At 43.0% G+C, this 23,880-nt stretch overlaps 2 long non-coding RNA genes across 2 annotated transcripts in view; both read left to right on the top strand.

The window, feature by feature from the left end:
• Positions 1-4,178: 4,178 nt before the first annotated feature.
• On the top strand, positions 4,179-8,141 carry LOC148148251 (uncharacterized). The gene is made up of 3 exons (XR_015759002.1): positions 4,179-4,343; positions 7,332-7,535; positions 8,025-8,141. It is a non-coding gene; the product is annotated as an uncharacterized LOC148148251 (long non-coding RNA).
• An 11,374-nt stretch (positions 8,142-19,515) lies between these two features.
• The window catches only part of LOC122556364 (uncharacterized), a 40,221-nt gene continuing 35,856 nt past the window's right edge, over positions 19,516-23,880 (top strand). Inside the window, exon 1 of the long non-coding RNA XR_015759001.1 lies at positions 19,516-19,691. This is a non-coding gene — a long non-coding RNA (uncharacterized LOC122556364). The remainder of the gene's footprint in view (positions 19,692-23,880) is intronic.

The following is a 23,880-nucleotide window of genomic DNA, read 5'->3' as shown; positions in this document are numbered from 1 at the left end:
GAGGTGGGGGAAGGGGAAATGAGGAAACTGTTGAAATCCACATTGATGCCCTGGGGTTGAAGTGTTCCGAGGCGGAAGATAGGCGTTCTTCCTCCAGGCGTCTGGTGGTGAGGGAGCGGCGGTGGAGGAGGCCCAGCACCTCCATATCCTCGGCAGAGTGGGAGGGGGAGTTGAAATGTTGAGCCACTGGGCGATTTGGTTGATTGGTGTGGGTGTCTCGGAGATGTTCCCTAAAGCGCTCTGCTAGGGGGCGCCCAGTCTCCCCAATGTAGAGGAGACCGCATCAGGAGCAACGGATACAATAGATGATATTAGTGGATGTGCAGGTAAAACTTTGATGGATGTGGAAAGCTCCTTTGGGGCCTTGGATAGAGGTGAGGGAGGAGGTGTGGGCGCAGGTTTTACAGTTCCTGCGGTGGCAGGGGAAAATGCCAGGATGGGAGGGTGGGTCGTAGGGGGCCATTGCTCCCGATGCGGTCTCCTCTACATTGGGGAGACTGGGCGCCTCCTAGCAGAGCGCTTTAGGGAACATCTCCGAGACACCCGCACCAATCAACCAAATCGCCCAGTGGCTCAACATTTCAACTTCCCCTCCCACTCTGCCGAGGATATGGAGGTGCTGGGCCTCCTCCACTGCCGCTCCCTCACCACCAGACGCCTGGAGGAAGAACGCCTCATCTTCCGCCTCGGAACACTTCAACCCCAGGGCATCAATGTGGATTTCAACAGTTTCCTCATTTCCCCTTCCCCCACCTCATCCTAGCTTCTAACCTCCAGAAACTCGATCCCCTGACCTGTCCGGACTTGTCCGACCTGCCCAGCTCCTTTTCCACCTATCCACTCCACCCTCTCCTCCCTGACCTATCACCTTCATCTCCTTCCCCACTGACCTATTGTACTCTATGCCACTCTCTCCCCACCCCCACCCTCCTCTAGCTTATCTCTCCACGCTTCGGGCTCTCTGCCTTTATTCCTGATGAAGGGCTTTTGCCCGAAACGTCGATTTTGCCTGTCCTCGGATGCTGCCTGAATTGCTGTGCTCTTCCAGCACCACTGATCCAGAATCTGGTTTCCAGCATCTGCAGTCATTGTTTTTACCTTGCCCTTTACACATTCCTCTGTCAGCTGAATGATTGTTCTATCCCTCTCTGGCTCCACCTTCAGCAATTGTTTACTCCTCCCCACTTACGTTCCCACCACTCCCTAATCCCATATATACAGTTACAACTCTGCTTTCTCTCTACCTATGCTGCCGGCCTGCTGAATTTCTCCAGTTTTTGTTTCTGATTTAGTGAGGTATCTTGAAAGAAGAAAGAGATCTAAAGAGATGGAAAGGTTTCAAGTTTGAGGGAATTCTAGGTCTTGGGGGTCAAGGCAGCTGTGATGGAAGTCTTGTTCTGTAGAGTTGTGTATGTGAAGTCTTACAGTGTGATTATACTTACAAATGTTTACAAGTCATGAGATTTGTTCTCCAGACTTAGCTGACCATATACAGTATAGGGGACAGCTCTTTTTTCACAGACATGAGAGGCGGGTGTCACTGCCAGACTCCAGACCCACAGCAATGTGGTTGACTCTCACTTGAATCAGGGATGGGCAATAAATGCTAGCTTGTCCAGTGATGCCCACAAACTGTGAATGAACGATAAAAAGGATATAATGTGGTCTGGAGCAGAACCCAAGTGGTGTATTAGCAATCAGCTTGTTTCTTTTACAAGTGCTGGTTGATAGCACTGTCAATGACACCCTCCAAGGGTTAGCTGATGAATGGGTAGCCTGATAGGACTGGGTTGAATCTGTCCTTCTTGTTGTGTACAGGATATACCTGGGTAATTCTTCACATTGGGGAGAAAGTGAGGTCTGCAGATGCTGGAGATCAGAGCTGAAAATGTGTTGCTGGAAAAGCGCAGCAGGTCAGGCAGCATCCAGGGAACAGGAGAATCGACGTTTCGGGCATAAGCTCTTCTTCAGGAATGGCATTCCTGAAGAAGGGCTTATGCCCGAAACGTCGATTCTCCTGTTCCCTGGATGCTGCCTGACCTGCTGCACTTTTCCAGCAACACATTTTCAGCTCTAATTCTTCACATTGTCAGGTAGATGCCAGTGTCATAGCTGTACTGAAACAACTTGGCTCTGGGGAGTGGCAAATTCTGAAGCATAGATCCTCAGTACTATTGCCAGAATGTTGTGAAAGTCCATCTGACAATGTGAGAAATTGAGTTCAGAACTACAAATATCCACAACAAATGTAGGGACTCCTACTGTTACCTTGACTACATTTCCACACACACTGCTTCTTGTACGGACACTATTCCATTCTCCCCAGTTTCTCCGTCTCTATCATATCTATTCTGATGATGCAAGGTTCCATCATGGTGCTTCAGCCAGATCTTCCTTTATCCTCAACTGAGGATTCCCACCCAACATAGTTGATTGGCTCCTCCAACATTTCTGATCTCTTTCGCAGAGTTCTGCAGTTACCTCCCTTCCACGGCAATAATATTCCTCTTGGTTTCACCTTTCACCACACCAGCCTCCTTACTGAATGGATGCAACCACTAAACACAAATTCCCCACCCTTCTCTTTCAGCATTTCAACATCCAATGTCAACTCCTCAGACACTTCTAATAGCAAGTGAAATAATCAAAGACAATATGAGGATGTAACAGTGATATTCAGCAGTTGTATACTAGAATCTGTGAATAGTGAAAGAGAAGTCTGTACTAGAGAGAGATATACAGTATGTCATGCATTTTAGTTGTAGATAAAGGGGTTTTGCTGAAATCTAGCCCAACACTAACTATAGTCAATATTAGATAAAGGAAGCCATTCAGTTGTGTTAAACCTAGACTGGTTCCAGTAGAAAGGCTGCCATTACCTATATTCCTACATTCAAGGGTGAGTTAAGAATAGTTTTGACAGACATGGAGGGGTTAATGTTTATCAGGGAGGGGGAGAGGGATGGAGAAAATTGGAAAGCGGAGTTGAGGCCTCAGTTTGATCAGTGATGATCAAATCAAATGGTTGGGTTAGTTGTCCAGGTGAGAGACTGCTAGGCTTCATATATATGGACGCCCCAGTTGAATCATCTGGTAACAAAAGACTGTATTCTGACAGTAACAATGAACTTGGAAATTGTTTTCATAAATGTTCATGTACCATTTTAACACTATTAGTGCAAATATTTCCACAACAGGAAGAAGCAATCTGGGACTGCAAAACAACAGTTAACCAATACAGAGTGGTTCAACAACTTAAAGGAAATTTCCCTATTCTGTTAAGGGGGTATAGCTGCGCATGCTATGATCTGTTCCTATCTTAAGTCTAATTTTTGATCCTGAAAACAGCTAAAATCTGATTTGTTGAGCATGAAAATGATAATTGTTTCTCTCCTAGATGTACAGCCAAGAGCAGGAAGTGACTTTTTGTTCAAATTCAATAAATCGTTTAAAGTTGTTTTGAATCTATAATAAAATTGGTTTTCTGAAGACTCTGGAGTAGAGTACTAAAAAGGATACAGTTGTCATAGGTCCTGCCAGACCACTCTTCTGATAGAAAGTTGAATGGTTGTGGTGAATTAATCTGAGGGTCATCAGGCCTCAGGTGAGGGGAGAAGTTAAGGACTCATTCATGGTATCTTCAGCCAGTGCAGGAAGTGAATGCACACTATCACAAATTAATTGTCTATCTAACTGAGCTAATCACACCCCCACCCCTCACCCTTCCCCGGGAATATTATAGCTGTGTGGCATATGAAAGGTTTTATATCTATGCCACCTCTAACGTTGTTTTTGCTAATTTGGATGACAGACTGTGACATAGAACGCATCAGTCTTGTGTTGATGTGGCAGCAATATTGGATTTGATTGATTCCTTTGAGTCATAGCATCTAACTTTAAATAGATGCATGTGTTAGTTGGCGGTTAATTGCTGTTAATGAGAAAAGTTTGTCAATTATCAGGTATCTTGCCAGGAATCAGATTCTCAGCCCATCAGCTTTCTCATTAATAGGCAACATAGATGTTGCTTTTTCTTTATTCATGCCTTTCTGTAGGTGCTGGGGATACCGTGCAATGGTGTGGGTACCGCCCATTAGCAGAGGGTGGTGAGGGTAGATTGTGGCTGTCGATCTCCATTTTTTGATATTTTTAATCAACAGATCAGGGTGACACAGTTCTGAAGCAAGCATGGACCTGAATCCAGGCCTCCTGGTTCTGAGATACTGCTGGCCACAATCGTCCCTGTGACATAGATGCAAATATTTTCCAACCAACCTATACAGCGATGTTACTACACACCTCTGGAGGAGGTGGGACTTGAACATAGGCCTTCTGGCTCAAAGGTAAGGACACTACCACTGCAAAGTAGATGTAATCTTCCATTATTCGTAATATTTGTTCTCACTCTATTTGGGGTGATGTTGCTATCTGGATTCTAATCTCATTTTTAGATTAGATTACTTAGAGTGTGGAAACAGGCCCTTCGGCCCAACAAGTCCACACCAACCGTCCGAAGAGCAACCCACCCAGACCCATTCCCCTACATTTACCCCTTCACCTAACACTACGGGCGATTTAGCATGACCAATTCACCTAACCTGCACATTTTTGGACTGTGGGAGGAAACCCACGCAGACATGGGGAGAATGTGCAAACTCCACAAAGACAGTTGCCTGAAGTGGGGATTGAACCCAGGTCACTGGCGCTGTGAGGCAGCAGTGCTAACCACTGTGTCACCATGCTGCCCTAAATCAATGACATGTGAAAAATGGCCAAGAGTAAATAAATATTTTGTTGTAAGCAGTCCAGAATCATTTGTCATGCCAACCCTTTGAATGATGCATGAGCAATTCGAGAACACTTGAGTGTGTGTGAGAAGCAAACAGAAAGGTAAGGGCAACATGGGCACCACGGTCTGCCAAACAAAGTCAATGTCTGGCATAATGAGAAACTCAACTCACATAACCAGCATACATTCAATGCAGATGGGATGTGCAACATGTTCGCATGTGTGATCTGTGACACAGTAATTTAGTGCCCACATGGTTTTCAGATCTCAGTTGAGTGCTCAAGGATTTTGGCTGTAGGTCGAGACTGGGACAAAGGTAGCAAGAGCTCTGCTCCAACAAGGGCAGATGGCACGTCACTTATTTTGATCAACTCCTGAGTGACATTGGCAGAGTATGAGGAGCAGATTGCAAACAGCCTGCTCTCTTGGCTTGCAAGACTGTTTGTAACTAGATGGCTGTGCAATTTTGGGGACCCTGCATAAGTATAAAATCACTGAGCAAAAACTAATGATTAAAACCTGACTTGATTCAACATTTTGCTTTGAAATTTGAAGTTCTTGATGACACTGGGATAATAGAATCCTGCAGCAGGAAGCCATTCAGTCACTTGTGCCTGTGCCAACTCTTTCAATCGAATATCCAATTCAGACTCACACCTGAACATTTTCCCTGGCAAATCTGCGAAGGGCTTGTGCCCAAAGCGTCAACTCTCCTGCGGCTCGGATGCTGCCTGACCTGCTGTGCTTTTCCAGCATCACCCTTTAAGAACTCTGACTTCTCCAGCATCTGCAGTCCTCACTTTCTCCTACTCAAACACACAGCCACATTGCTTTTCAAACAATTGAAAATTAAGTGACTATTATAAATGGCATTTATTTTGCAGTGCCAGTGCAGTATACGAATCCTGGGTGTGCGTGGGATTTTCCCTTCTAACGCTTTAATATAAATTGGAGTACTTTGTGGATTTTCACTCATAGAACAGGAATGCACAATGTCCTGAGATTCCATAACAATGACAGACTTCCTTCTTTCTTGTGGGAGAAAGTAGCCCAAAACTAGAAACAAAAGGACCCAGGTATTTGAGAGAGACATACCTGAGAATGTAAACGTCCATGTCATTTCGGGAAAGGCCACTACTCAGTGTTACAATCACAGCTGATGTTATTATTGATCAACTGAAATTCGAGTGTGAAATCTGGTCTGATTGATGATATTTTGTATTTTTCCAATTAATTTAATTATTTCACTGAACCATAAGCACACAAAAGGCTGCAGACTTGTTTTGAATGAGTTAATTACACAAAATATTTTCTCAAAGAAAAACAAACCAAGCTGTCTAAATAAAACAAAGTTTGAAATATTTCAAAACACGCATCGTAAAAAAGTTGCGTCTCTTCCCCAAAGTCATCACTTTACACGTAATCAAAAATCAGAGACATTTTTCTTCCCTAAATATTTGTGGGTTTGACTTAATGCTTCATCTAAACTTCTGTCCTGTAGACCAGAAAGCCTTTTCCTTGAAAGCTCACACACCTGAAGAAAGTAGACTTTCTCAGTTTTAAATAGCCAATGTGGGCGGCACGGTGGCACAATGGTTAGCACTGCTGCCTCACAGTGCCAGAGACCTGGGTTCAATTCCCACCTCAGGACTGTGTGGAGTTTGCACGTTCTCCCCTTGTCTGCGTGGGTTTCCTCCGGGTGCTCTGGTTTCCTCCCACAGTCCAAAGATGTGCAGGTCAGGTGAATTGGCCATGCTAAATTGCCCGTAGTGTTAGGTAAGGGGTAAATGTAGGGGTATGGGTGGGTTGCGCTTCAACGGGTCGGTGTGGACTTGTTGGGCCGAAGGGCCTGTTTCCACACTGTAATGTAATCTAAAATCTAATCTAATGTAAATTTCTAAGCAAACTCCCCTAAAGATTTCACAAACTACATTCCTTTAATAAGGTAACTTATACCCTCAACTATTCTCAGCAATCTCATTTTTTTTCTAAGACAGACTATACTTGCTTCTGTTCCAGTCAGATAATCTTCGAATTGAAGCCAAAAGTTTTCTAACTTTTTTTTACAAAAAGCTTGTTCATCCTAGATTCTGCTACAGCTAACTGGTTTAATGTTTTAGCTTTTGGATCATAAACTCCCATACTGTAAGCAAACTTCCAATAATGCTGCAAGGATCCTTGCAGTGACCTGTTGTCGAAGCTGTACTAATTACAAAGTCTTGTTCTGAAAAGACTGACCAAATTAATTTTTAAACCCCTTCCCAAAAATAGAATAACATTCAGATGCCACCAGGTTGAAATTATAACGCTAAACAAAATACATTAATATCTATAACTCACACACCTTTCATCACATGAGGCTATGGCTAGCAACAGGATTAATTGAAGATGGATCATTATACCTAGCCCTCCTTCTCACATCCCATTACCCCTCCTCCCAAAACCTTTCCAATTTACTAACAATAGATAATGGTGGTGGATACTTCTTATTTCCCATCTCCCATCACCGCAACCTTATCTGTGGCCCAATTTTCCTTTCCAGATTCCCAAGAGATGTTGGGAATTGTTAGAACTAGTGATGACCTTTTGCCAAATTTACAAAGTCTGAAGGAGAAATCCGAAGCATTTTGGAGAAGGCTCTTCAGACTGAAGTCGAAGCAGAAACCAGGAAGATGAATGGACAAATCCTGAGAAGAAAATGACAACTTTATCACAGGAGACTGATGGAACACATTTACTTTACAAGGTATAAACATTCTAAAGACACACGTGACAAGCCAACATGAAGAATAGGCCATGCTGTGCGTACCTAAAGCCAGTGCCATTGCTTTGGAATTAAAAGGCTTCACAAGTACAAGGGGAAAGTGAGGACTGCAGATGCTGGAGATCAGTCTTTTTTTAGGACTGCAGATGCTGGAGATCAGTCTTTTTTTAGGACTGCAGATGCAGTCCTAAAGAAGGACTCATGTCCGAAACGTCAATTCTCCTATTCCTTGGATGCTGCCTGACCTGCTGCGCTTTTCCAGCAACACATTTTCAGTTCACAAGTACAAGCCCAGCTTTGGCAAACGAATGTCATTTCTGTAAAACAATGATCGGTGGGGAGGTGATAGTGTGGAGGGATCATTACTGACAAGTATTCCAGAGACACACATAATACACCAGAGACAAAATATAACCTTCATCAGTCAAGGGTCACTGGACCCACAATGTTAACTCTGCTTTCTCTCCACAGATGCTGCCCGATTTGTTGAGATCTTCCAACAATTTCTGCTTTTGTTTCTGATTTCCAGCTTCTTTTTTTTTTGATTTACCAGTACTCAGTTCCATATGTAAATGATGGCAGAATTCCCATTAAAAGTTTAAAAAAAACTGGAATTAAAAGCCTAACAATGATTGTGAAACCATTGTGGTTTTCAAAATCCTATTGGCCACTTTAGAGAGGGATATCTTTATCTGGTCTACCCTATGTGTGACTCCAGACCCAGGCAATGTGGTTGACTCTTAATTTCCCTCTGAAATGGGCAAGGAAGCCACTCAGTTCTAACCATCATTACAAAGTCTGAAAAGGGAATGAAATCAGATGGATCACCTGTCATTGACCAAGGAACCTGAAATGAAAGCTGCAAGCACAGCCCTGTCAATGCTGCTAAAGCCATCTCACAGGCATATGAAGGCACAGCCTGATACAGTCATACTCAGAGAATCATAGCTTATAGCTTTGTCAGGTGTGTCCAGGAAGGATTCCTGACTCAATATGTACATGGACCAACTGGAGGGGAGGCCATATTGGATTTCATGCTTGGCAAAGAACCAGGCCAGGTGTCAGATCTCTCTATGGGAGAGCATTTCGGTAATAGTGATCACAACTCTATGGTCATTTACTAGTCGTGGAGAGGAATAGGAGCAGATGGTATGGGAAAGTATTTAATTGGGGGAGGGGGAATTGCAATGCAATTAGGCAGGAACTGGGGTGCCTAAATTGGAAACAGATGTTCTCAGGGAAATGCACGACAGAAATGTGGAGGTTGTTTAGGGAGCACTTGCTAACACTGCTGGACAGGTTTGTCCCATTGAGGCAAGGAAGGGATGTTAGGGTAAAGAAACCTTGAGTATCAAGGGATGTCTAGTCAAGGGAAGATGGGAGCTTAGTTAAGTTTGAGGAGGCAAAGAATCAGACAGGATTCTAGACAGATACAAGGTAGCCAGGAAGGAACTGAAGAATGGAATTAGGAGAGCTAGAAGGGGGCATGAAATAGCCTTAGCAGATAGGATTACGGAAAACCCCAAGGCATTCTACAGTTATGTGAGGAACAAAAGTATAGTCAGGTTGAGCATGGGGCCAATCAAAGATAATGGAGGGAACTTGTGCCTTAAGTCAAAGGACGTAGGGGAGGTCCTTATTGAATACTTTACTTCAGCAGTCACTACTGAAAGGGACCTTGACGTTTGTGAGGACAGCGTGAAACAGACTGTTATGCTAGAACAGGTTGATGTTAAGAAGGAGGACATGCTGAGAATTTTGAAAATCGTAAGGACAGATAAGTCCCCTGGGCCAGATGGAATATAACCAAAGTTACTACAGGAAGCGAGGAAAGTGATTGCTGTGCCTTTGGTGATGATCTTTGTGTCCTCACTGTCCACTGAAGTAGGGTCAGATGACTGGAGGGTGGTAAATGTTATTTCCTTGTTCAAGAAAGGGAATAGGGATAATCCTGGGAATTACAGACCAGCCAGTCTTATGTCTATGGTGGGCAAATTATTGTAGAAGATTCTAAGAAACAGGATTTATGATTACTTGGAAAACCATAGTTTGATTAGAGGTAGTCAGCATGGCTTTATGAGGGGCAGGTCTTGCCTCACAGGCCTTATTGAATTGTTTGAGGAACTGACAAAACACATTGATGAAGGTAGAGCAGTGGATGGGGGTGTACATGGATTTTAGCAAGGCATTTGATAAGGTTCCCCATGGTAGGTTCATTCAGAAAGTAAGGAGGCATGGGATACTGGGAAATGTGGCTGTTTGGATACAGAATTGGCTGGCTAGAGAAGACAGAGTGTGGTAGGAGATGGAAAGTATTCAACCTGGAGCTCGGTGACCAGTAGTGTTCCGCAGAGATCAGTTCTGGGACCTCTGGTCTTTGTGATTTTTATAAATGACTTGGATGAGGAAATGGAAGGATGGGTTAGTAAGTTTGCTGATGACACAAAGGTTGGGTAGAGTGGTGGGTAGTGTGGAAGGCTGTTGTAGGTTGCAATGGGACATTGACAGGATGCAGAACTGGGCTGATAAGTGGCAGATGGAGTTCAACCTAGAAAAGTGTGAAGTGATTTGATTTGGAAAGTCGAATTTGAATACAGAATACAGGGTTAAAGCCAGGATTCTTGGCAGTGTGGAAGAATAAAGGGATCTTGGGGTCCATGTCCATAGATCATTCAAAGTTGCCACCCAAGTTGAGAGGGTTGTTAAGAAGCTATTTGGTGTATTGGCTTTTATTAGCAGGGGGATTGAGTTGAAGAGCCATAAGGTTATGTTGTAGCTCTATAGGGCCCTGGTTAGACCACACTTGGAATATTGTGTTCAGTCCTGATTGCCTCATTATAGGAAGAATGTGGAAGCTTTTAGAGGGGGTGCAGAGGAGATTTACCAGGATGCTGCCTGGATTAGAGGGTACATCTTATGAAGAAAGGTTGTGGGAGCTAGGGCTTTTCTCATTGGAGCGAAGAAAGATGAAAGGTGACTTAATAGAGGTGTACATGATGATGAGAGGCATAGATAGAGTGAATAGTCAGAGACTTTTTCCCAGAGCGGAAATGGCTATCATAAGGAGGCATAATTTTAAGGTGATAGCAGGAAAGTTTAAGGGCGATTCAGAGATTGGTTCTTTACACAGAGAGTTGTGGGTGCGTGGAATGCACTGCCAACAGTGGCAGTAGAGTTATATACACAATGACATTTATGCCACTTTTGGACAGGGGCATGGATGATAGTAAAGTGAAGGATATGTTGGTTAATTTGATCTTAGAGTAGGATAAAAGGTCAGCACAACATCAAGGGTTGAAGGGTCTGTACTGTGCTCTACTGTTCTATGTTATGTGTTCTATGTTGTATGTGTTGTAGTTAATTCTCCCCACACACACATCACAGGAGGACTTAGTTATACAAATTAACTTGGCGTTTATTCAAACAACCTCAGTCTTTGACTGGCTGAGTAGAATTCTGTCTGATACTTTTTCGCACATCTGGTTGACTTCCGTCCAACGTCAATCTGATTCTTACAGAAATCATCATTTATACACATACATTGTTTACATTTCATTCCTGTGAAATAAAAGTAAATCTCCTGTCCTATGTCTTTCCCTTATCCTGTCTACAGGAATCTGTTTATGTTCTGCATTCTGCTCTCAAGACTGATGTATGCCTGAAGGTGTACAAGGTTCCTCGGCACTCATTTTTGTAGGTATCATCTCTTTGGGTGTTCAGCATTCATGCCTGTTAAAATGGCCCTGACAGTATTAGCTTGTCTTACTCCTTTTGGAGCCCCTTTTTGTAAAATCTGATTTAATTTCCACTTCACACACAATCGCCTGTGAATACCATCACCATCCCTAAGTATGTACTGTGGGGTGATGCTCTTGGAGTTCTCAACTTTGACTCAGGACCTCACAAAATCTCCTAGCATCACGTCAACTATGGTCAAGGAGACCTTGTGCTGATGGCCACATACTGAGACCCTCTCTCCTCCCTTGCCTGATGAATGAATGTTCCTCCATGTCATACACACTGAGGGTGATAAGGGCACAGAATGTACTCTGGGTAGGGGACTTCAATATCCATCACACAAAGAGTGGTTTGCAGCACCATCACTGACTGAGCTGGTCGGATCCTAAAGGACATTGTTGCTCGATGGGGTTGCTCACAGTTAGCGAGAGAGCCAATAAGAGGGAATTGCATACTTAACCTCATCCTCACAACCTGCCTGCCACAGACTTATCTGTCCATGACAGTATTGGTAAGAGTGACCAATGCTTGGTCCTTAAGGAGACAAAGCCCCATCTTCACATTGATAATCGTGTTGTGAGGCACTATCACCGTGCTAAATGAGACAGACTTCGAATGGATCTAGGTCTCATGACTGGACATCCATGAGGCTCTGTGTGCCATCAGCAGCAGCAGAACTGTACTCCAGCACAATCTGCAATCTGATAGCCTGCCATACCCCCCACTCAATAATTACCATCAAACCAGAGGATTAATCCTGGTTGAAAGAAGAGTAAAGAATGGCATGTGAGGAGCAGTACCAAGCATACATAAAAATCAAATGATGACATGGTGAAATTACAAAATAAAAAAGCCTACACAGCAAATGATAGACAGGACTGAGTGGCTCTAGAAGTAATAGATGAGATCTAAGTTTCAGTCACAGTGTCTGAGAATCTAATTTAACTCACACCTTGTTGCTGTCATGTACGCATTGCTTCTTGTTTTTTTTTAAAAGTCAATCATGGGCAGTCACTTACCATTGCAAACCAATTAGCTCCTTAGACATTATCAAGTGAAAGACAATTAGTGGCATCATCCTTCCACCCACAAGGAACACACAAATTTTTCCCAGTTGTTTTCCCTTCGAGTGTTTATCTAATTCTGTTTTTGCAAGATACAAGAACAAAAAACAAAGAACAATATAGCACAGGATCGGCCCTCCGAACCTACGTTGTTACCATTGAAACTCTCTCAGGAAGTGCATAACAGCAACTGACTGTGAAAAAATGGGCCTCCATTTCCACTCTGAGCCTTTTGCCAATTAAGTTAAATCTATGCCCTTTAATTACCAACCCATGCACCAATGGAAGTAATTACTAACTACTCTTCTGAAACCCCACTTAATTTTGAGCACTTCCTACGAACCCTACCGTAAGAAAGTCAATACCAGTTTCTCTGAAGTCATTGATCCCTTAGACCTTTCTATTAATCTTCCCAAATATCCTCCAACACTACAGTCTCATTAATGTAAAGAAAAGACTGCTGTAAATTAGAACAAACTTTGGTGTGGTAATTATTCCAAACTAATGGTTCACAAACTGCTTTTGTAAAGTATTTGTTGGAAAGGCCACACAGGGGCAGTAGATGACAAGGAGTATCAGTCAAAGCCTATAGCTTTAAGGAGAATTAAAAGGCAGGAGCTGTCTTTGTGAAACACTTGTGGAAACAATCACCTAACAACAAACTTTGGTGGTATACTCTGTCCCACTGGGTACCTTGTCAAAGTAGTTTTCTGCAAGCTTTCAGGTTATGAGTGGACACATTGGGTAGTGCAACTGTATTTATTGACACAGTATACATAAAAATGTTAAAATATGCATTTGGGGGGTCATAAATTCAGTTCCTATGAGGTAAGAAATGACCCAAAACAAGCAAAGAATTTTTTTTTGTTACCTCAGATGAAGAACAAAGATCAAAGAAAATTTACAGCCCAGAAATAGGCCATTCGGCCCTCCAAGCCTGTGCTGATCCAAATCCACTGTCTAAACCTATCGGCCAATGCCTAAGCATCTGTATCGCTCTGCTCCCCACCTACTCATGCATCTGCCCAAACGCACATTTCCCAGCTCCTGCTGAATTTTGACATAATTGGCTTTGGCCCAATTTAGTACTCTTCCCTTAGGACCACTCTCATCTTTGTCTGCAAGTGTTCTGAAACTTACAGAATTGTGGTCACTATTCCCAAAGAAATGCCCCACTGCAACTTCTACCACCTGGCCTGGCTCATTCCTCAACACCAGGTCCAATGTGGACTATTGACATACTGCTCTAGAAAATGTTCCTTGGCACTCCTTACAAATTCTGCCCTATCCTGACCTCTGACACTAAGTGTATCCCAGTCAATGTTGGGAAAATTAAAATCTCCCATCACCACCACCCTGTTGCTTCTACATCTTTCCATAATCTGTTTACCTATTTGTTCTTCCACCTCAAGCTCACTGTTGGGAGGCCTGTAGTACAGCCCCAACAATGCAACTGCACCCTTCTTACTTCTCAGCTCTCCCCATAATGCCTCATTGCTCAAGTCTTCCATAGTGTCCTCCTTTAGCACAGCCATGATACCATCCCTGACCAGCAATGTAACTCCTCTCCCCCTTTTACTTCCCTCCCTGTCCTGTCTGAAACATCTCTATCCTGGAACATTTACTTGCCAATCATGCCCTTCCTTCAAGCAAGTCTCTGTGATCGCAATGACATCATACTCCCAGGCACCAATCCAAGCCCGAAGTTCATCTGCCTTACCCACAATACTCCTTGCGTTAAAGTAATGCACTTCAGGCTGCCAGTTCTTTTGCGTTCATCTGTTCTCTGCCTACTCCTCCCCTTGGTAATGCTAACTTCATGATCCTTACAGTCTCTAGTTTCCACCTCACTGTCTACCAGACTTCTCTTCTGGTTCCCAGCCCCGTGCCACATTAGTTTAAACCTCCCCAACACCAGTAGCAAAAATTCTCCCAAGGACATTAGTTCCAGTCTGGTTCAGGTGTACACCATCTAATTTGTAATAGTCCCATCTTCCCCAGAACCGGTCCCAATGTCCCACAAACCTGCACCGCTCCGTCCTACACCATCCCTCAAGCCACGTGTTCATCCTGCCTATTCTTTCATTTCTACCCTGGCTAGAATGTGGCACTGGTAGCAATCCCAAGATCAATACTTTTGAGGTCCTCCTCTTTAACTTCTTTCCTAGCTCCCTGAATTCTGCTTTCAGGACCACATCTCATTTTTTACTTATATCATTGGTGTCTATATGCAACACGACAACTACCTGTTCAGAAAGCTCTGCAACCAATTGGTGACATCCCTGATCCGAGCACCTGAGGCAACATACCATCCGGGAGTCTCATTTTTGGCCTCAGAAGCAAATTGTAGATCGAATAAAATGAAACACACCGAATAATGTACGTTTTTGAGCAACTTCCCTCCATAATTTTCTATTTCTCCCTTAATAGTTTCCTTAGAAAACTTCCGTGACAGCATGGAATCTATTTTGGGTGCACTCCGCGTTTAAATCTGGCCCTGAGCTGATGACCGCAGTCAGAGAGCACTACAGTTGTACAGCATAGCAACAGACCTTTCGGACCAACTCGACTCATGTGATTCAGAGCTGGGTTCAGGCCCAGTTATTCGCAGGTGATGTCTTCCCCAGTCGGAAAGCTCACCAACTTGCATTTTGCAGTCCCCTGAGTGAAGAACAGGCTGGCAGGAAGCAATGGCAGCTCCTGCAGATCACTAAGAATCAGCAGCTGTAGGAGAGGGAAGATTAGATTCTCTACAGTGTGGAAACAGGCCCTTCAGCCCAGCCAGTCCACACCAACCCTCTGAAGAGTAACCCACCCAGGACCATTTCCTTCTGACTAATGCACCTAGCTCTTTGGGCAATTTAGCATGGCCAATTTACTTAAACTGCACATCTTTGGACTGTGGGAGGAGACCAGAACACCCGGAGGAAACCCAAGCAGACAGAGGAGAATGTGCAAACTCCATATAGTCAGTCGCCCGAGGCTGGAATTGAACCAGGGTCCCTGGTGCTGTGAGGCTGCAGCACTAACCACTGACCCAGCGTGCAGCCTCAAGATGGAAAAGGATCAGATTTACAACTTTTATGTTCAGAATACCCAGTCGAAAAACAGGATCTTTTTATTTTGGTGCATTTTTAAACAAAATCTGGTTGAAATGAGAAAGAACAATTTTAAAAACAGTGTTTAAAAGTACTGAAGCATGTTTTGAATAGCAAGTATAATCTGTTCTGTTATAATGCCATGATTGCGTTCCCATATGACCTCATGTTACAGAACATCGTGCAACAGAAATGATGGGGCCTACGGAAAAAAACAGCTTGGGGCAGACCACCAGTAAAATTCATAACAAAAATAATAGTTGGCTCCACACAAATGATAGGAGAAAGTGAGGACTGCAGATGCTGGAGATCAGAGCTGAAAATGTGTTGCTGGAAAAGCGCAGCGGGTCAAACAGCATCCAAGGAGCAGGAGAATCGACGTTTCGGGCATGAGCCTAAAGAAGGGCTCCACACAAATGATAGTCGAGAGTGTGGTGCTGGAAAAGCACAGCAGGTCAGGGAGCATCCAAGGAGCAGGAGAATAAACATTTTGGGCATACGTCCTTCATCAGGAATGACTGATGAAGGGCTTATGCCTGAAATATCAATTCTTCTGCTCCTCGAATGTTGTCTGTCCTGCTGTGCCTTCCCAGCACCAAATTCTCGACTCTGATCTCCAGCATCTGCAATCCTCAGTTTCTCCTCACAATGTAAGCAAATTTTTAAATCATATATTTTAACGAAATAATGATTTAAAGGGTTTCTGAATTTGCCGAGTTACAGTACTGTAATGAGATAGGGGCTGAGGGTCATCATCAGCATCATTATTACTTTCAGGTGCAGTTCTGGGTTCAGAGTTACAACAAAAGAAAATATTTAGTCCAGAAGTGGATGGCTGTGTTCATTGTCCTCAGGCTTTATCTTGGGAGTCGGCTTAAAAAAGGCATCCAACTCTTGCTGCTTTGCCATCTTTCATGAAGAAGCTGTTCACAAGGTGCCAGATAAGACTTTATGCCACAAACTGCTACCCTGCTGTGTTCTGCATTGTAGTTATTGTCTTCCAAGAGCTGCAACTGCTTTTCAACTTCCCTCAGGACAAAAAACAAAAGAGAAATGGGAAGTTCTCGTGCTGCTGCATCCTGGACCTCATCGTTTTCATCTTGAGCGTCACTTTCCCCCATAGTAACAAGTTGTTGTCAATCAGCTGTGGAGAGGTCTTCACAATGGGAGTCCAGCAGCTCCGAAACATCCTTAGTCACCAATTCTTCAAATCCAACTTGCTTTGCAAGAGCGACACAATGTTCTTTGATTGCTGGAAGCTTCTCTGGTGGTTTAAATCAGGAAGTAAATCTGGGAGGAGCTTCCACCAAACTGCATGCCAGCAGTCCTTACTAACTTCACCCCAGGCATCCACAATTATGTCAGTAACATTGTTAATATTAAAGCTCTTCCAACACTGAAGAACAATGTCCTTGTTATGCCCCTCTGTAGCTGCAATCAGCTTCCTGAAATGCGCCTTAAATTATAAGCTTTAAATGCTGTCAATGCCCCCTGGTCCATCAGTTGAATGAGAGAGGTTGTATTCAGAGGTAGAAATAGCACTTTGATGTTTTCAGAAAGCTCACCAATGATGGGACAAATGGTGCATTGTCCAGAATGAAGAGACTTGAAATCCAAATCTTTTCTCCTGCAATCATTTCTAAGATCATCCTTGAAACATCAACAATAAGGTCAGAAAACATTTGCCCTGTCATCCAACCTCTTTTGCTTGATCTGAAATAAACACCGAGAATGGACACTTAAGGGAATCTTTCAAGGATCGTGGGTTAGCAGTGTGGTACACCAACACAAGCTTAAGCTTTAAGTCTCCACCAGCATCAGCACCACAGTCATACAATCCTTCATGACCTGAAAAACTAGAGCATGTATTTCATTCTTACAAATGCAGGGTCTGGATGGCATTCGCTTCCAGTATAAACCTGTCATGTCCAAATTGAAGATTTGATTTCTCAATCAATGGTTTCACCACAGGAGGAAATGTCAGTACATATTCCCCACTTGCACTGGCAGCTTCACCTCATAACTTCACGTTATGAAAAGTGTAGTGGTTCTTGAATTAAGCAATCCAACCACCACATGCACTGGAGGCAGGCAGATCAGCAGGATTTTCAGCTTTTTTACTTAGGTCCTCATAAATTGATAAGGCTTTCTGTTTTATGGTGAGAAAGATGGTCGCAGATCACTTTTCCGATTGACCTTCTATCCCCACACTTGGAAGCCAGTCCATCTCCTCAAGTTTCTTTGTTTGCAATCTCACAGAATCACGCAATAACCAACAAGAGTTTGCATTTTAAAAAAATCATTCCCCAATTCACCTATCACTTTAGAGCCAAATCGTATTGACAAAATGCGTGCTATAGAGACATAGAGTCATAGAGATGTATAGCACAGAAACAGATCCTTCAGTCCAACTTGTCCAAATATCCCAACCTAATCTCATTCCATTTGCCAGCACTTGGCCTATATCCCTCCAAACCTTTCCGACCCATCCAGATGCCTTTAAATGTTGCAATTGTACCAGCCTCTACCATTTCCTCTGGCAGCTCGTTCTATAAACACACCAAACTCTGCGTTAAAAGGTTGCCCATTCTGTCCCTTTTATATCTTTCCCTTCTCCCTCTAAACCTATTCCCTCTAGTTCTGGACTCTCCCACTCCACGGAAAAGACTTTGTCTATTTGTCCTATTCATGCCCCTCACAATTTTATAAACCCTATAATGTCACCCCTCAGCCTCTGACACTCCAGGGAAAATAGCCCCAGCCTATTCAGCCTCTCCCTGTAGCTCAAATCCTCCAAATCTGGCAACATCCTTGTTAATCTTTTCTGAACCCTTTCAAGTTCCACAACATCCTTCCGATAGGAAGGAGACCAGAATTACACACAATATTCCAACAGTCATAGGAGCATGACCTGCAAACTGACATTTATAGCAAGCATTGTGTGAAGAGATATTTAAACTAATAGTAATTGAAGTGTTTGAGATAAATTAGAGCTTGGGATTCTGAGTGCATGTGTAGCTTGGTAACAACAGAAAGTTGATTGGTCTATGGACTGGTGACTAGTTATCTTTGACTGAAGTTGGGCAACGAGTCCAGGAATGGAGGACAAAATCCCAGAGTAAGGGGTCACAGGTTTAAGACAGAGACAAAAAAGAATTTCTTCTCTGAGATGGTAGTCAGTCAGTGAAATTCTTTATCATAGAGGTCTTGGTGGTTGGGTCATTGGATATATTCAAGGTTGAAGTAGATCAATTTTAATCAGTAAGCGTAATGGGTATAAAGTGGAGTTGAGGATTTTCAGATCAGACATTATTCATTGAAGGGTGGAACAGACTCGATGGGCCAAATGCCCTATTTCTACTTCTATGATCAAAGTCCACCTGTGGTCCTGCCAGACAATTTAAAAAGAAAATGTGATCACAAGTTTTTTTAAAATATGTATTTGTGTGATAACTGGGGAAATATTCCAAATATCAATAAAAATCGGAAGAACTGTGAATGTTGTAAATTAGAAACAGAATTTTTTTTATCATCTGGCTCAATACTACCAACTTCTGGTGACCATTCCAGCATACCTGCTTTAATCTATTATTTATTGCTTGACTGCCTAGAGTAACCTCCGAAATTTTTATCCACTCCTGCGCCAGGGTCCCAGGTTCAATTCCAGCCTTTGTCCGACTGTCTGTATGGAGTTTGCACATTCTCCCTGTGTCTGCGTGGGTTTCCTCCAGGTGCTCCGGTTTCCTCCCACAGTCCAAAGATGTGCAGGTCAGGTGAATTGACCATGCTAAATCGTCCATAGTGATAGGTGTATTAGTCAGGGGTAAATATTGGGTAGGAGAATGGGTTACTCTTCGGAGGGTCAGTGTGGACCTGTTGGGCTGAAGGACCTGTTTCCACACCATATGGAATTTACTCTAAGGTATCTGTAGACATCAGCTCAGCATTCGTGCCTCAATGGTAAATCCAAATGAGGCCCAGTTGTCAAGATGATTCAAGCTTCACACCAGTGATTATTGGCTAGGCAATGCAGTCACATGAACAGTTCTGAGGAAAGGTAACTGGACCCGAAACATTAACTCTGATTTCTCTCCATAGATGTTGCCAGACCTGCTGAGCTTTTCCGGTAACTTTGGATTTTGTTTCTGATTTACAGCATCCACAGTTCTTTCAGACTTTATTCAGATAGACAAAGGGATGGACAATGGTAAGCCTGAGAGAAAGAAAAGCTGCTAATGGTGAGTATATGCAGGTGAAAATGGCTTGGCAGTGCTGAAAGCAGCCCATTGTGATGAGACGGCCTTGGGTGTGAAGAGGGGGCATGGATATGGACAAAGGTCTTAAAATTATTGACCTCGATATTGAGTTTAGAAGGCTGCAGCATCCCTGAATGTGGAATTCATCCTTAAAAGCTAAAAAAAATCACCTTTCTAATTTTTTTTAACTTAGTTACACCTCAACGAAATCGTCGTCACAAAATAGTTAAATTTCATCTATCAATAAAGCATTTTAACATGTGTTATTAACATAGAAAGTATTTTAAGTTCATATACGTTTCCATAATATATCCCTTTTGCTCTTTGAATTGTGTGAATTATTTGTCTCTATAAGTTGCTATAGTCCTGAATGTTGTTGGTGTGGAGGCTGGAAGGACAGCAAATAATCAGATTCCACAATGTTGCTTCTGCTGCGTTCTAGGAAGGCACTTCGAGAATGCCAATGTCAGGTGGCTCTCAGGACAAGCTTTTCTCAGATATTCTTTCCTGAGCTGTGTATAGGCTGCTCTGAGAAAAGAGATTCTGGAAAACCTAACATTAATGGGTTTCAAAGCCAAATCCCAAAGAAATGTTGAGTTCCAGCATCAAACCCACGTTAACCGGGATGAAAGTACCCTCTGCAAAGTGACATCAAATTGCGATGAGATTGTAAATTCAGAATCATAGCAGTTAAATTTCCAATACTGGCTGTAAGTACAAAACTACAGCAGAACTATACGTGAATACTTTAACTGGAATTGCATTTAGTTAGAGTTACTGTTTAAAAATCATGTAACCAATAACAATGTCCCAAATTAGTATGAACTTTAGGGAAACTTGATCAGAACATCGAATTCAGTTCTGCTGATTTTTCTTTAGAGACAAAAAAAACTGCAGATGCTGGAATCCAAAGCAGACAAGCAGGAGGCTGGAAGAACGCAGCAAGCCAGGCAGTATCAGGAGGTGGAGAAGGGTGAAACCCGAAATGTTGACTTCTCCCCCTCCTGATGCTGCCTGGCCTGCTGTGTTCTTCCAGCTTCCTGCTTGTCTGCTGTGTTGATTTTTCTAACACAATTTACCTGAATTTAGCCATATAGCAAATTAGTTATGTGTTGTACTTCTAGTGTGGTAAAAGAAATCCCAGGGCATTTAACAGAAACTTTTAATAAATTTTGGTTTCTGGTTTAAATTTAAATAACCAATAATTTTGAAACTGATCTTCTAAAGGAAATATTAAGGCAGGTGACCAAAACCTTAACAAAGATCTAAAGTTTAAAGAGCATCTTAAAGAAGGAAAGTAACATTGAGAGAAGGAATGTTCTCAGATCAATCATTGAGCCTTCACGTAAGCTCTAGTCAGGCTTTTAGGTTAAGTAACAATACTTATTACTCAACTACACATGATAGGAAGCTGCAGGGCAGCATGGTGTGCATTGATAACCTCCTAGCAGAGAAGTAGCACATGCCTACTGATAAGTTTCCAACATTTTGAGTTGAAAGCATTGTTTAAGATTAACTAAAATATTCATCTAAAAGTATTTAGTTTATAACTGAATGTATTTCCAACCTATTCAATAGGCCATTCAGCCCATTGAGTCTGCTCCACCATTCGGTCCTGACTGGTAAGTTTCTCAAACACATTCTTCTGCCTTGTCCCCATAACTCTTGACCCCTTCATTAATCAAGAACAATCGATTTCTGATTTAAATACACTCAAAGATTTGGTCTCCACAGTCTTCTGCAGCAATGCGTTCCACCGGTTATCCACCTCCTGGCTGAAGAATTTCCTCTTTATCCCTGTTCTAAAGTGTTGTCCCTTCACTCTGAGGCTGTACCCTCAGGAACCATGTCCACTTTATTCTCAGTATTCATGGTATTGTCAATTTTCTTAGCTTGTGATGCTGTTTGTAACTTTTGCTTTCTTGCAATCAGATCCTCCTTCATCCTTCTAAACTCCACTGAGTACAGACCTAGAGTCCTCAACGGTTCCTCACGTGACAAGCCTTTCATCCCAGGATCATTCTTGTGAACCTCCTCTGGACCCCCACCAACATCAGCACTTCCTTCCTTAGGTACAAGGTCCAAAACTGCTCACAATATTCCAAATATGGTCTGACCAGAAACTTATACACCCCAGCAGAACATCTCTGCACTTGCATTCTAGCTCTTTCAAAATGAATACTAATATTGCGTTTGCCTTCCTAACTGCCAATTGAACCCACATCTTAACCTTAAGAGAATCCTGTACTTAACTCCCAAGTCCTTTTGTGCTTCAAATTTCTGAAGTCTTTCCCATTTATAAAATAGTCAATGCATCTATTCTTCCCATCAAAGTGCACAACCTTATACTTTCCCACACTGTATTCCATCTGCCACTTCCTTTCTCAATCTCCTCACCTGTCCAAGTCCTTCTGCAGTGCCCCTGCATCCTCAACACTACCTGTCCCTCTACCAATCTTTGTATCATCTGTAAACTTAGCAAAATTACCCTCAGTTCCTTCATTCAGATCATTAATGTAAAGCATAAATAATGTGATCCCAACACTGACCCCTGTGGAACTCCATTAGTCACTGGCTACCATCCTGAAAAAGGTCCATTTACCACTACTCTCAGCTCTCCACCACTCAGCCAATCCACAATCCATACCAATAATTTGCCCCTAACACCACGGGTTCTTATTTTATTAAGAAGTGTCCTGTGTGATACTTTGTCAAAGGCCTTCAGGAAATCCAAACAGATCACATCCACTGGCTCTCCTTTGTCTAAATTGTTCGTTATCTCCTCAAAGAATTCTAACAGATTTGTCAGACATGACCTCCTCGTGACGATGCCACGCTGCCTCCATCTGACTTTACCACTCACTTCCAATACTCTATAATCTCATCCTTAATAATGGACACTAAAATTTTACCAATGACCAAAGTCAGGCTAACGGACCAGAGTTTCCCGTCTTCTGTCGTCCTCCCTTCTTAAACAGGGGTGGTACAGCAGCCATTTTCCAGTCCAATGGAACCCTCCTTGACTCCAGTGATTCCAGAAAATGTGGAAACAGGCCATTCAGCCCAGCCAGTCCGCACCAACCCTCTGAAAGAGCCCACCCGGACTCATTTCCCTAATGCACCTAACACAATGGACAATTTAACATGGCCAATTCACTTGACCTGCACATCTTTGGACTGTGGGAAGAAACCAGACCATCCGGAGGAACCCCACGCAGACGCTGGGAGAATGTGCAAATTCCACACAGACAGTCAGCTGAGGCTGAAATCGAACCTGGGACCCTGGTGCTGTGAGGCAGCAATGCTAGCCATTGAGCCACCCATTCCTCAGTGCTACCAACACAAATTCTATGCCTCATGCTTTATATAATTTCTAGCTTTCAATTTAATTTCATCTCTTATAAACAAGGCAATTCCACCCCCTCTGCCCATTTATCTGCCATTTTGATAGGACATGTGGCCATGGGTACTTAGTTCCCAGCCTTGAACCTCTTGCAGCAATGTGTCTGTGATACCCACAACATTGTACATGCCAATTTCAATCTGCTCTACAAACACGTCTACCATGTTTTGTGTACTGCATGCATTTCGATATAAATATTCTCAGTCCTGCACTGAATGTCCCCCTTCTGTATTGTCACCTTATCTGACGAGCCTGGAGCTAGATTCCAGAACTTTTCCATACTCTCTGTCCTATTATTTGTTTTGGAAATCAGAAAGCAATGATATTTTTAATCTACAGCTTCCAATGAGTGTGTCCACTATTACACATTTCCTGTCGTTATTTTACAATCTGAAAGGACACTTGTCACCTCACAATGTGCACTAAACCTATTCAAAAGGTTATCTGGATTTATCCAAAGGCATTCTCTCCCTCTCCAGAGGACTACCTGACCTTGCCAAAGAATTCTGGTAAGTGTAGACCTTCTCCAGCATAAAGGCAAATCATGTTTCAGAAACCTGGGTAATGCAAATTGCATCGGATGAAGGACAACTATACTTCTAAGATGTGCAAACTGCAACTATTCTCAACCCTACTGCACACCATATGCCCCATGGTCCCTAAATCCCAGGCAACAATGACGGTACTGGGTCTGGGAGCAGCACTTGTAGAAGTGGATCACAGTGCCATTTTGTTTGAGCTGGAGATCTTCTCAATTTCTGTGAAAAT

The sequence above is a fragment of the Chiloscyllium plagiosum genome, unplaced genomic scaffold, assembly GCF_037043375.1.
Source record: "Chiloscyllium plagiosum isolate Xiang-an unplaced genomic scaffold, Cpla_swu_hap1 HiC_scaffold_13, whole genome shotgun sequence".
Lineage (NCBI taxonomy): Eukaryota > Metazoa > Chordata > Chondrichthyes > Orectolobiformes > Hemiscylliidae > Chiloscyllium > Chiloscyllium plagiosum.
The sequence above is the reverse complement of the archived record's forward strand: the minus strand, read 5'-3'. Positions and strand labels throughout refer to the sequence as shown.